At 36.4% G+C, this 12,239-nt stretch overlaps 1 protein-coding gene across 4 annotated transcripts in view; it reads right to left on the bottom strand.

The window, feature by feature from the left end:
• Positions 1-10,463, bottom strand: part of LOC136877345 (serine/threonine-protein kinase VRK1) — a 207,520-nt gene extending 197,057 nt beyond the window's left edge. For all 4 annotated transcript variants that reach the window (XM_067151306.2, XM_067151307.2, XM_067151309.2 and 1 more), the window contains exon 1: positions 10,332-10,463. The gene's annotated coding sequence lies outside the window, so the exon portion shown is untranslated. The remainder of the gene's footprint in view (positions 1-10,331) is intronic.
• Between the last annotated feature and the right edge of the window lie 1,776 nt (positions 10,464-12,239).

Here is a 12,239-nt window from a genome sequence, read left to right as displayed (position 1 = left end):
CATAAATATCTCACTAACCAATGATTTGACAGTGATGATTAGTAATAAGTGTAATTTACCAAATGGTCACCAATTAACAAGAAACTTTGTACTGTTTTAGTTTTGTTAGCTTCTTAATGTCAATTCAATGTACAAAATCTATATTCAAATTTTCTTCCAAATATTTATCAGTAAATAGCAAATATTTCATCATCAGATGTGACTTCACACAAAAAGGTGCTCCCAAATAAAGAATAATTATTTTTTGTTGCATGGTCTCCAAGATACCCATTTCTGTAGGTTAGTAGAGCTGTAGAACTCAAGGAGCGACATCACCAAATTTCACTTTTAACCCTCCGGGGGCACGTGGCCACACTCAGTGCAGTAAATTTGTTTTCACTTTGCTGATGAACATAGTTATTTCCCGCCTTGGGAGCCATGGTATGCTATTTTTATTATATGACCACTGGGTTTCAGCTCAACTAATCGCTTATCTGCCTCTAATCAGTCATCTATGGGCTGTGGAAGGTAACAAGTACCGTGACGCCGCACTGAGTGAAGCGCACGCCCACTCCTGTAACAATTTCTTTTGCACTTTATGTAGGACATGTTCGCTCCGTGTGTGTTTTATACTTCATGCAGCTCTTCCGTTGTGATGTAAGTATTCTTTGTATAACTCTTCTTGCTGTGAACGTTCCAATATTATTTTTCACATCTGCAAATATGTTTCAGATTGATTTCATTACCGTAAATATAGGATTCCTTTTAATTTGTACGCAAATTTTTTCTTGATCAAAACAAACGTTTAAAAGATTACTTATCTATTTCTTTTGAAAGGGCTGAAAGATTGGCAACCGTGGAGGACATTCGTCAGTCCTTCTAGAGCTTTCCGATGATCCTGATCTTCAACCTGAATTCTGCAAGGACGAGGACGATGGCCACAGACACGTTGTGGTGGAGGAATAAGAGAATAGTGATACAGATCAGTGGATTCGGGAGCAGGTGAACTTGACGATGACTGAGATGATTTCAGAATCTATTTGGTAAAGACAGACACAATCCGGTGTAGGCAACCAGTTATTGAACCAGTCTAAACTGGGTCGAGAAATATAATTAAAACTTTTCACGGTCCAAAACAAGTTGCAAGTGATGCTAGAACTGAACTTTAAGAGTTTCTAAAGTTCTTTGATTTTGATATCATTGACAATATAGTTTCATGAACTAATATTTTAATTAACGAATTGCGCTCCACCACCAAATTTGTGAAATAATGGCTCTTTTTGGGGATTTATTCCTGTTCGGAGTGAAAAATTGAATATACCTTAACAATGAAGAAGTATGGAAAGTAGACAGCACTGGTATGCCTATCCTAAGAGCTGTATTCAGTCTCAAGAAGTTCCGTTTCTCGATGTGAGCACTTCGATTTGATAACGTGCACACTCATCAAGAACGAAGGGAATAGCAAACAAGGTTCTCCAATAATTGTCAATTAAATTATTTGCATAGCAAGTTCATCACAGTAGACAAAATGCTCGTAGAATTTCGAGGGCGCTGAAGTTTCGTGCAGTATATGCCAAACAAACCGGCCACATATGGCATAAAATATATGCCCTGTGCGACAGAACATATTACATATCTAATTTTGAGCTGTAATCCATTCAGAAACCAGGTCCTTTTGTGACGTCCAATAAACAATTTGACGTAGTAAAAAGATTGACTGTATCGATACAAAATTGGAACTGAAGCATTACCACCAACTATTACTCCAGTTGAGTTGGCAATGTATCTTCATGAAAATGGCCTCACATTTTTGCATTTTTCCCAAAAATGTGCATTTAAGTGATATTTTGTATGAACCACACTGTGTGGCGCACGCCCGTCCATTTAATTTCATAATACACAAAGCCACACTGTTGACAACTGTTAGGTAGCAACAATACTAAACAACATTTTATTGTTCACTTAACTTTGAAGTGAGTTCACATCATCTGCTAAATCTACCTCGCCCCTTTGGAGGGTTAACTCAAGGTTATTTTCAATATCAGTTTCACCTGAAAAATTATAGGCTTGTCTCAACATGAACATAAAAAGGCTATAAGAATAAATAAAACTATTTTTCGAGTTTTCAAATTGTGCACGGCTTTGTAAGTCCTTTCTGGGGCCTAGTCCACAAAAGTATGGTCTTGTACATTACAAGTTACTGGTGTAGGTTCTTGTAATGTATGGAGTTGTGCATTTCTGTTCCACAGAAGACTGATAGTCTCTTGTATATTACTAGTGAATTGTTACAAGTTTTACAAGTGACAACATATCAATAAACATACGTCATAGCATGAATCAGCTGTTTATCTTCATATTCCTTTCGTTGAATTAGGTTATGCTTGCCTCATTAATCTTAATATCGTATTTTAAGTTAAGTTATGTAGCAAAGATTCAAAGAACTCTAATATTTCTGTGAATTTCTCAATGCTACAATGTTATTTTTCAGTTTATTTCTTTAATGATAGGAAATTACTCCATTATTATCACCCATTCTGTTCTTCCGCGATCCTCGCATATGTTCCACGATAGTCTGACATACCCACCTTGGTCTGTCATTTGGAATCGCATGCCGCTAATGACGACATTCGGCCGCCAAACTTAATTGTTACAAAATTGCACACTCTGCAAGAGTTGTTAAAATGGTGTCAAGGTGCATTCAGCGAGAGTCTGAAAAAACAAGACAAAATAAAGGGTTGGATGGAAATATTTGACTTGGAAAAGCTCATGGAGCTTTTGAGGGGAAAAGTTGGATTAATGATTGGAATTACTTGGAATTAATGATTCCAGGAATGTCCTTCTTGGAACATGTTTGTTCAGTATTTTCAGGTCAAGGAACAATTTGAGGAAATTTTATATCATTTATTGCAGCTACCACAGAATGTATTGACCTACAGACTGAAGATTTTGCCATCCCATGCATATGTGCAATACCATGGTACTGACCACAATTTCCTAGCCAAAGCAGTGTTGTTAGTAGGCCTAACTGTTGTTTAGCAGAAAGAGATTTATTTCTGTTCGTAGGATGTTTCAACCTATGATAAATATCCATCAAAAGTTCTTCCACTTGTATTGTGCTTAACCTAAAACTCTCATTGTATTCAAATAGTGTTAAACTGGAAGTTTATTCTTTCCCTATACAGACTGTAGTTTTCATTTTCATTACCATCACTATCACTTCTGCTAGACCACATATTTATCAAAATGTATCTGAAATAAGTATATTTAAATAGCACTAGTACATTTATATATTATTGTCCCTTCACTAGTAGAGAATAGTTCCCAATTCACTAGTAAATTACAAGTACTAGTACTTTTGTGGAACATACCTACAAAAATTCACTGGTAATTTGTAAGTATGGAGTAGTAAAGTACAACTGTATAAAATTCTTTTGTGGAACAGAAACTCTGGTATTTGTACTAGTTACTAGAGAATTTACTTGTAATGTACAAGACCATACTTTTGTGGAATAGGCCCCTGGACAGCTGTTCAAGGTACAAGTTAAGTTAACGCCCACTTAGTTCTATACAAAGCCACACTGTTGATAACTGTTAGGTAGCAACAATACTAAACAACATTTTATTGTTCACTTAGCTTTGAAGCGAGTTCTCATCTGCTAAATCTACCTCACGCCTTTGGAACTGAACAGTTTAGTTACATCCCCAATTTCCACTTCAGTATCATGCACACACTCTGGTTTGAAATCAACCTTATGGAAATAGTTTTTAATTGTCAGTGGCATAATTTGTTTCCAGTCCTTACTCACATGCAAGCAGCATCCAAGAGAGCAAATTTTCTGGCCATTTTTTATCAGATATTGACCACATATTTCAAAACAAATGCCTATGGTTCTCTATCAATCCCATAACCAATTGTCACTTTCAATCTAAAGACAATTCCAATGCACTTCTAAGAAGTGAACTTTCTGTGAACCATGCAGTTTTTAATGTAGAGCAAAATGTTTTTGTTTGCTTCATACATTTCTTTCTAGCATAGTCATTTCTTAAACTTCACTACCCATACTTTCTTACTGGCCTCACACCACAATGGAAAACTTTTTGTTGTTACGAAGCACCTTGATTTTAATCCATTTTTTGCTGCAATTAACAGAGATAATTTTCAAGATACGTCACAGGCCACCAAACCATTGGACTAACCTCATAGAAACCCTGCTCAACACAAACCTGGAGCACCAAGCTGACTGAACACCATAGTCAATGGAGAGGAGCAGTACAACATGCACTACGTGCAATAGACCATAATCAAAACATTAGCATCTGTAAAGACATTAGGAATATGATGAAATAACAAAGCAAACAATTCCTACTCATTTGAGTCTTAATGAACATGGAAGTCAACTGCCTTCATTAATCCTGCAAGATTATTGCTGCAGATTATCTATCAGGAGGAAAATGTACCTATTCTTGAGGTTGGACAAGTAAACCAGGTACTTTCCTTTGAGATGGAAGTTCCATGGTAATGTGGTCACTTTCACCTTCCTCTTCCTGGTTTCTTTGTAGTCCATTCACAGTTAGAACTTTATACTATCCACACTGAATTTATCAAGGAAATCAACTCGCACCTATCTAAAACAATCATCAGTCAATTTCTGTTTACAACTGAAATTCATGTTAAATAAATAGCGTGTGACTCACATCCACAAATAAACATTACATTTGTATGCAACAAGGGCACACAGATTGTACAATTACTGGTAATAAACACAATGGCAGTAGAAGAGTTTGAAGAGTTGAAGTATTAAGAGTTCATGAAGTAAAAAATCTTTCCCATATAGGCCTACTGTATACTGTGGAATAATGGTAAGGCAAGTCAATCTAACACAAGTAGCATCTTACAGATGCAGTAGTAGTAGCAGCAGTAATGAGGACTCAATACTTCCTGTGTCTTCAAACGAAATTAGACATTTTCTTTATTTCATAAATTACCATACCTTTCTCATGTTACATTATGTTTTTAAAAAAACGTACCAGAACACAATGGTGAGCCTAAAATACACTTCACATTTTTAAAACTGACAGGAGATTAAATTATGTAAACTGTACTTTTTACAAATATATAAAATTCAGGAATCTTCATAGGCTATATACAGCATGCTACTAAGCATTTTAACACCAGCTGCTACTACTTGTGCAGTTTTTAACAAGTTAAAAACAGCTTCATATTCTTTTTAATGTGAAACACGACTGTTACAGAACAAATGCTTTAATTCGGACTAGGAATAGGAAGGAAGCAACCATTGCTTTTAAGCTATATTACGTACAATCCTGGCATTTTAACCCAGATAAGGCTGACATCCTTCCAGAAGGATGTGTGCAGAAGTGTGAAAATATTCATTTATTGTATGTAATTTTAAGTATTGACTGAATTTGCACCTGTTTAACTTGCCTACACAACACATTCTAACAGAATAGGTGTGAAATATTCTTCATTGTTGATTCTGCTTTTTCAGAAGTAACTTAAAAGGGACAGATTACTAAAAATGGATGACTTGACATACCTTGGCTGTAAATGGGTTAGTAGATTTGCTTAATGTTTGCACTGATTTTGGAAATGATCAATGTTATTGCATCTCAGGAGGTTCCTTGACCAGACTAACCAGTCATACTGAAATAACCGATGGTCTACATTTGATTTTTTGTAAGCATCCTTCCAAAAGAAGGTCAGCTGTTAACCACAGCACTTAAGACTGCAAAGCTTCTGTGAGCATACTTTTCTTCTATTCCTTATGTTAGCAAAATATAGGCCTATCATCTATAGTGCAATTATTCAAATATATGTCAGATTCATCTCCCCTGGTGTGGGGAACCAAGCAACGGATGTGTCATGGTTTGAGCCTTATCAGAGAGCTGGAACACTGCCGCAAAACTATGTATTCTTACAAGGAAGTAGGCTACATTGTTGTCATTACGTATGTTGACTAGATTGAGGACTTTCATAATGAATCTACAGTATTTTGACAATTTTAACATCACTATCCCTTCTGAAAGGTTTATGAAGAAATATACAGGCCACTGGTATGATAAAGACTGACTGAATCAGCAAGGACTGTGACATACTGAATGGAGGCAGCATGTAAAAGAAGCCTTGAGAAACTTAACTTCAGATTCCATATTAGTATCTACAAAGAATGATAATGTGGTTACTGTGACCACTAATTTTGACACACTCGCTCCAATTCATAATGTGACACGTTCAGAGCACCGGAAGAAATGGAAACCAATTGACCAACCAAGGCTCATTCACAATTATAACAAGCACGAGTGATACTGATCGAGCAGATCAGTACATTTCTCCCTATTGGTTGCCTACCAGAGGAAAAAAATGATACTTTATCATAATTGCACATTGCATTGATGTAGCAGAACTCAATGCTTGGCAGCTCTACCCAACTGATGGAGGCAGACTCGAGTATCATTTCACCAACGGATTGCAACAGCTATCCTAGAATCAAATCACTAGGTAGGTTCAACTAGAGAAAGGCCATCTAAAGAACTGATTCCAGCTATATGATGGGACTTTTGAAAAAGACTTGCCTACAAATACAGTTACGGAAAAAAGGAAGCAGCTTCACTATCACTGTATGAAGAAAAAGACTATTGTGTGAAATGTGAGGTACCCCTCCATGTTTCAAGTTTCATTCAGTATCACACTAGAACCTGAGTCAGCGGTTACTTTAAGTATTATCTGCGCACTTTTTAGTGATAGATTTACCCTCTAGTGCTGAAGCGGTCGACTTTGGTTATCTTTGAGATTCGTATTGGCAACCTTTGAAACACAAACTAAGAATCGCTTATCATCGCTGTGCGCCATCTGGCGTACACTTTAAGTACTCGTACTGTTGTTTACACAGCAAAGCCAAACTATAGAATTCATGCTAGGAACACGTTTCGCAACGGGAAATGTTATATGGTATTAAATATTGTGTGTGTGACACAGTTGTTTGCTTAAAATAATAAAGGTTTATAAAATTCATATCGATCGATCATATTATCGATTCAATTCAGATTTCATTTCCATTCAGTTGGCAGTATTAACGGAACCCTTCTTACTTCTCCAACGAGTACAAAAATCTATCACTAAAAAGTGCGCGGATAATACACAATTGCTGTTCTTCCCATAAACAGTTCACAGCATATGTATTCGGCTGGCATCCTTCCAGAGGGATCAGCTGGTTTTCGAAAACCTTTGGATAATTGACTCTTTCAACGGGATGGGCAGGTCCACCTATTCTATACCATACAGTATGTTATAATACTACTACTATTATTATTACCATCATTATTATACAGTATAGTACGCGAACCTAGTGCTGCATCGGAACTTGTTATCAAGAAAAGGTTCGCGTACTATACATGTATACATGACTCGATTTACTGTCAAGTAAAACCTGTGGCTGCTTATAGCCTATTATATTTATAATAAGAGAAAGTAGTGAGGTTTCATTTATTTATTATCCATAAAAATGCCCTACTTTGTCTAGCATATTAGGGCTGTAGGTTATAACTAGTTATCTTAAATAGTACAAACATATAATACAAAATTTTTGAAGCGAGTGATTACACACACAAATGAACTAAACTGGGAGAAAAGGAAAAAAATTTGTTAATTTTTTCTAAAATGAACTGCATAAACTTAAAAAATTCATTCAAAGAACAGATCTTGTGAAATATCCCAAAAATAGGTTTGACTAACATTACTGTACATTATCTTCTCCAGTACATCCAGATTTTCTTGAAGGAGCAACTCTGCCACCTTTGAATATTAGGAAAGACAAAAGCTTCACCGAAAGAACAGTTCAATAAATTTGATAAAAAATATAATTACACAGAATTTATGGCATCCCAGAAGCTTTATTTTGTACACTGATTAAATTCCATTAGTCCATAAAATCAAACCACCTTAACTCGAACACAATGGTACTTCCACGCACTACTTGCCCAACCATGGAGATATATAGAAAGCACTACTTGTCCAATTATGGAGATATATAGAAGATTTCTGAACATCCTTGTTGCCCTTCCATGCACATTTCCAACTGCACTTATCACAATTCAGTTTGAATCATCTATGAAGCATAATGATGGATGGTCCAGCGAAGTAATTTTGTTTAAAGCCTAATAAATGTGATATATTTCACATATTTAGGCTTACATGCAGCAAATAGAATCTCAACTGTGACAGTGCAAAGGAACAAAACTTAATAAAAATATGGAAAGAAGGGGAACTGCATACATTTCTATAACTCGCCATAGCAACTCCCCTAGTGTTAGTTATCAGCTATTGGATTTAAACTTTCACACAACCAGTAATGATTTTTTTTTTTCACTTTGTCAGTAAAAGGTATAGAACAAAGTTTGTAAATAATGTTCTAAATAAATTTTCTCATCAGCAATTTCCCTGTTCGCCACTGAAGACACCCCTCCTCCCGCTGAACTTTTTAAACAAGTTATAGTTTAAGATCCTTTGCCCTTATCAAACTTATACCAAGTTTCAAGAAAATCCACCAATCCATTCTCCCACAGACAGACCAAAATCAAACTGAACACAACGTAGGCTATTATTTATTCTGTACCGTGTACAAACCAAGTAACTTGACAGGTCAATAATCAAAAAGTGCAGACAGAAAGACAATTTTATATGTTTATCTGTAGAATGTACGGCTTTTAGTGCGGACAGTGTCAGAGGACATGTTCGGCTCGCCTGGTGCACGGCTTTCCAATTGACACCCGTGGGCGACCTACACATCTGGGTGCGAGATGATTATGACTATGAGGCAGAGAGAGGTGAAACGAAGGTAACCACCACCTATCAAATAACACCAAGGGGCCTGCTCAAGGCTTAACGTCTCCACATGACAACCACCATCAACAGAAGCACATATCCTCATTCCATATGAATACTGCGGAGATGTTTGTAATTGAATCCAGATTTTTGGCACACAATCTGATGATTAGAAATTATCCACTTCTACCAGCCAGCCAATATTCTGATCACAACTGTTTTTCCACCAACACCACTCAAACTGGCCGACATGGTGTCGGACCACAGAGAGTATGCCTCTGGATACCATGCGGGCTAAACTTACACAGCGCTCACAAACGGTGAGTGCCAGCATAAGAGGAATGGGAGCCACTAGCCTAACCTACAGCCACCTGGAAGTAAGAAATTATAATTTACAAGAAAATTGTGAAAGATCTCAACAAGTGAACAGAAAAGAATGTAATTGAATGCAAGGGTTTGATTAATACTCCCGCTTGGACTGTAAACAGTTTAGAAAAATGGAAAGAAAGTATAGCATTATAATACTCTCCAAAATAAGTAGTTTTGGGGTTGATAAAATCAGAGTAACAAAATCTTGAAAATGTCAGACAGAAGTGGGATTAGGGTTATTCATATACCATGCAACAGTCTACCCTATCACGAAAACAGCACAACTCTAACATCTCTAAAAACTTCCAACACAATTGCCTGTTGTGAGACCTAATTTAACCTGAAATCGCAACCAAAAGGCCAATAAATTAGATTTCGAGAGGGACGCATGCGAAGACCAGGTTTGAACCAACGTCGTCAGGAAATAGCTACAGGCATGAAACACTCTGACATTCATCAAAATAGCCGATTTTAAGACTGTCCATGGAGAATTCAACAGCAAATCGAGAGGTTAACTGTATTCAAACTCACAATCTGAACAAACTATTCACTCGAGACGATTCAATAGAGCTAAAACGTTAGCTCTGACATTAGGAGAGAATAATACAAGGCCAGGTGGAAGGCAGTTTCGATAGTCAAGGTAAAACTAGCGTTTCTGGAATTTCAGTCAATAACATAACTTACGAAAACGCTCTTCAAATTCGCAAGCAGTGCGAGACTATGTCGCAAAATGGCTGGGTGACAGTGATTTAACAGTCCTACGTATCTATACAAGCCAAATACGAAACTAACGTAAAAGTAAACAAGTCAAGCGTCAAAATGCACAGTGCGATGAATACAGTTGTGGTTTATCAACGAATTCAATTTTCACTTGGTCTATGAAACAGTCTTTCGGATTGCATTTCACTTCCTTGCCTGCACTACATAAAACAATCTCGGGATACCTATTCCCAAAAAAACAAAAAACACCAAGCTGCCAAAAAAAATTAATATGAACTCAGAAATTGTTATCGTTTTCGTATCTACGCCTTTTTACATGCAAATCATATAGGCAATTCAAATCAGAATGATCTCACCAAAATATAAATACACAAGTACATTTGACACAAATATCCAAATACGACCGTACAACACTACTTACGTAATTTCTTCTACGATAATTCAGCGAAAAAACCGTAATTTAGATGATCTCGGTGCCTATCCACAATAAAATGATTTTCATCCGACACCGAGTACCCGTCCTGACTTGTTCACACTACTCCAGAACCCGTTCAATAAACCAAGGAGAAAAGAGATAAGTCAGGATATTTAACATAAACAGGCGGCCTAGAAATGACGTCATGAAATAAATGGATGACAAAAAAAAAGATTATTATGCATTACATCATCAAAATTATAAAACTTAAATGTTAACCGTGGAAAAAGTTCAATTTTCATCTCCACTAATCTCGTATGAGATGCTGTATATAAATACTTTCAAATATTCACACAAATAGTCTTTGAAAGAATTTCACCTCTTCGTCGTACGAGCTCTATGAGCCTCATTATGTTTTTGAAATTCAAGCAATAGATCTTCATTCCTTATCATAAGCAAACACAAATTTAATGGCATTTTTTATTTATTTAATAGCGCACAAATGTGTATTAAAAGAAAATACATTAATCTTTCGCATATTCTAGTAAAGAGGTTGTTCTCTTTTTGCACTTGCTGAAATGATAGCGATCGCAATGTTTATCACACAACATACACACACAATGTAGCGACGGGTCATGAAAGCCTGATCGTCGGCATTGACGATGGTGAAACCAAGTGAAACCCACGTACCACCAGCCCATTGAAAGCACTTCTCATGTCATTATTTGGACCCGTCCAGCTGCGGTCAATCACAGCATCAGTTGAGTAAAAGTCCAGGCTGATTTCTGCTTGTTTTCTCTTTCTCTCTTGTAGAACGTTTTCTTCTTGCTGCGTATGTGGAAGCAGCATTCTTATTTTTAAATCTTCCAGTAGAAAAAGTTACTTTGGATAATTCAAAAGCAAGTCGTGATGGTGACATCTTGGAGATGCCCAGTGTTCGTTTCAGAAATCTGACCTTTACATTTTCAATAGTCCGGAGGTCGGACACTGTTAGTCTTTCCCAAATAAGTTCCATACCATATGTGAGAACCGGGAAGACCTTAGCTGGACATGCCTAGCGATAGTCTAGTCGGGTATATAATGCCGTATATGCTTGTGATGGCTGCTAAAGATCTTTCTCTTACGTGAATTATAAATGAGGTGACCGTAGGTTGTAAAGTGACACCCAGATATGAGAACGAATTCACTATGTCTCGGTCTATCTCCCCCCCACCTACGACCCTCCCCAACACACACACCATTCTGTCACTAGCTGGGCCCTGTTTCATAAAACATCTTTCACTAATATTATTAGGAAGAGACCAGTAATATTAACTAATAATATTAATATTGTGTTCCATAAAATTATTAGTTAATAATATTAGTTATTATTTTATGAGTCAAAATTATTAGTACCGGTAGATGTTCCTAATAATATTAGTAAATTGTTTAATATACAACATGACTAATAAAAGTTACTCATATTATTAGGATTATTTCCATGAGTGTATTTTGACTCATAATTCATATTATTAGTGAAACCAAAGTGAGCGGTATTTTAATATTTTGGCATAAAATCATGAAAATCACTGAAATGGTCGACTCTGATTCAAATAGTGATAAGGAACAAGTGTAGGTATTCACCGTTCAATAAATTTTACGTCAAAAACAGCCTGTACTGACATGTAACGAACATATGAATACCGGTATAATGGGAGATTTAGGTTAGATTACATAACTTTTGAGTATTTGCTTGATAGGGTTGGTAGGTAATAGAACGTTCCACTGCAAGGAAAGAAGCATAACCTTAAAATAGCAGCTTCGCATTGCACTCCATCGGTTGGTAATGATACACAGTATCATTGTGTTCCTCTAGTACAGTTCTGCTCGAACACTCCAAGTATCTTTTAAAATCTTGGCTTATATCACCAGTAA

This window comes from Anabrus simplex, chromosome 7 (assembly GCF_040414725.1).
Source record: "Anabrus simplex isolate iqAnaSimp1 chromosome 7, ASM4041472v1, whole genome shotgun sequence".
Classification (NCBI taxonomy): domain Eukaryota; kingdom Metazoa; phylum Arthropoda; class Insecta; order Orthoptera; family Tettigoniidae; genus Anabrus; species Anabrus simplex.
Note: the sequence above shows the minus strand (reverse complement) of the source record. Positions and strands in the feature narration are given on the sequence as shown.